This window comes from Pavona decussata, unplaced genomic scaffold (genome assembly GCF_977016875.1).
Source record: "Pavona decussata unplaced genomic scaffold, jaPavDecu1.1 SCAFFOLD_2013, whole genome shotgun sequence".
NCBI classification, from domain to species: domain Eukaryota; kingdom Metazoa; phylum Cnidaria; class Anthozoa; order Scleractinia; family Agariciidae; genus Pavona; species Pavona decussata.
In genome coordinates, this window is record NW_028146139.1 from 1 (window position 1) to 2,500 (window position 2,500).

The following is a 2,500-nucleotide window of genomic DNA, read 5'->3' on the forward strand; positions in this document are numbered from 1 at the left end:
TAACTGCAACAACTTTAATATACGCTATTGGAGCTGGAATTACCGCGGGTGCTGGCACCAGACTTGTCCTCCAATGGATCCTCGTTAAAGGATTTAAGTTGTACTCATTCCAATTACAAGACTTGTAAAAGCCCTGTATTGTTATTTCTTGTCACTACCTCCCTGAGTCAGGATTGGGTAATTTGCGCGCCTGCTGCCTTCCTTGGATGTGGTAGCCGTTTCTCAGGCTCCCTCTCCGGAATCGAACCCTAATTCTCCGTCACCCGTTGCAACCATGGTAAGCCACTACCTTACCATCGACAGTTGATAGGGCAGAAATTTGAATGAAACATCGCCAGCGCAAGGCCGTGCGATTCGATCAGTTACTATGAATCACCAAATGACCGGGCAGAACCCGCATTGGTTTTTAATCTAATAAATACATCCCTTCCAGAAGTCGGGACTTTTCGCATGTATTAGCTCTAGAATTACTACGGTTATCCAAGTAGTAATGGTACAATCAAATAAACGATAACTGATTTAATGAGCCATTCGCAGTTTCACAGTACAAGTGCTTATACTTAGACATGCATGGCTTAATCTTTGAGACAAGCATATGACTACTGGCAGGATCAACCAGGTAACTATCCACCGCAGGGAACAGAAGTTCCTTGCTAAGCGGCCCCCCTCCGCAGAGGGAGAGCAAGCTTTCTTAGATTTTGCCTCCACGGGGGGAACCCATGAGCCAAACGGACCACACGGTCCCTCGGTCAAGGGAAACCCCGTCTTGTTTGCCACGTCTTTCTCACAACTGGACCCGTGCACAGTTCAGGCATACCTGTCAGACTCGCCAAGCGAGCTGAAGGAAGGCAAGAAAAGTGCTTCTGCGAAGGAAAATATCCTCCTGCTCTTTTGTCTCTATCATTAGCCAAAGGCTAGCGTACACAACTTCCATCTACACTCTGCCTGCCACTACAGTGACAATGCTTTCGGGCATCATCTTTTCCCTCCTTCGAAAGGAAAGCTACAAGCCCAACTTTCCTTGCCCGTTAGTCAATTCTGCCCTCTATTTCTCCGCCTTGCCGCCGTGGAACATAAGGGACAGGGTTTACTAGCCAGCTCCTCTCGGAACCTTTGCGACCAACCTGCCCACACTATAACCCCCAAACGCTAATAAGGAGACTGCATGATATGGTAGACAGAAAATAAAAACGCGAAAAAAATGAAATTTTGAAAATCGAACCCACAACCAGCCAAATCGTTTGTAAGTCATGCCAAATGACTGGTGACATCTTAAAAACCCATTGAAGCCACAACATCCCATAATTTCACGCTTTTAAAGATTTGTCACTATACGCACTGTAAGTACCTCACTAATTCTCACCTCAGATTTTACGGGAACATGTTCAAATTTTAACACGCCTCTCAGCACGACCAATTACATTAAAATTCATCGCAAAAGTCAGAATTCTCCAATTTTGAAAAATTCACTATATTCACTGTAAGTACCTCGCTAGACAGTGGAGACCTCAGATTTTACGGGAACATGATCAACTTTCGACACACCTCTCAGCACGAGCAGTTACATAGAAATCCATCAGGAAAGTCGTGCTGTGAAGAGGTCTTTCGACTAAGAAAAATGGTGGTGTGAGGAGGAGTCACCTAAATCAGAGAAAAATACTCTTATAGGAGACTGCTACGAAAGACATTTCTGAGTCCACTGGCCCTAGTCCCCTAATAAGTGTATTTCTGTTTGTTTTAAGAAGGTCCTCCTGACATCACCAATCTTCTGTCTTCAATCCTAACCCCAACGTTAACCCTAACGCTAACCCTAACCCTACCTCCCTCAGGGGCAGTTCTATGGTTATGATCCCACGGTAGGCAGAAAAACTATCCCAATCTAGGTTTTCTTGTATGCTGACTCCATTTTAAATGCTTTTACTTGAGTCTGACAAAGGCAAAGCCAAATACTCACCCCTATATGGACGGGGAAGCAAAGTGCGGATTTTGGTAGGTCGGCATTTTCAATCAGGAATGTTGCCATTCGAAAGAGCGTCCAAAAAAACTTGGTTGGGACACATTTATTTTAGAAATTAGCGACCTAACCAGAAGTGCACTTTTTGGTGGGCCTACCCTACCCCCCTCAGGAGCAGTTCTATGGTTATAATACCACGGAAGGCACAAAACCTATCCCAAACTAGGTTTTCTTGTATGCTGATTCCATTTTCAATGTGTTTCCTTGACTCTGACGAAAGCAAAGCCAAATACTCACCCCTATATGGACGGGGAAGCAAAGTGCGGATTTTGGTAGGTCGGCATTTTCAATCAGGAATGTTGCCATTCGAAAGAGCGTCCAAAAAAACTTGGTTGGGACACATTTATTTTAGAAATTAGCGACCTAACCAGAAGTGCACTTTTTGGTGGGCCTACCCTACCCCCCTCAGGAGCAGTTCTATGGTTATAATACCACGGAAGGCACAAAACCTATCCCAAACTAGGTTTTCTTGTATGCTGATTCCAT

At 44.7% G+C, this 2,500-nt stretch overlaps 1 pseudogene; it reads right to left on the reverse strand.

Moving 5' to 3' along the window:
* LOC146447603 (small subunit ribosomal RNA) lies at positions 1-622 on the reverse strand (annotated as a pseudogene; the record flags this gene model as incomplete).
* Between the last annotated feature and the right edge of the window lie 1,878 nt (positions 623-2,500).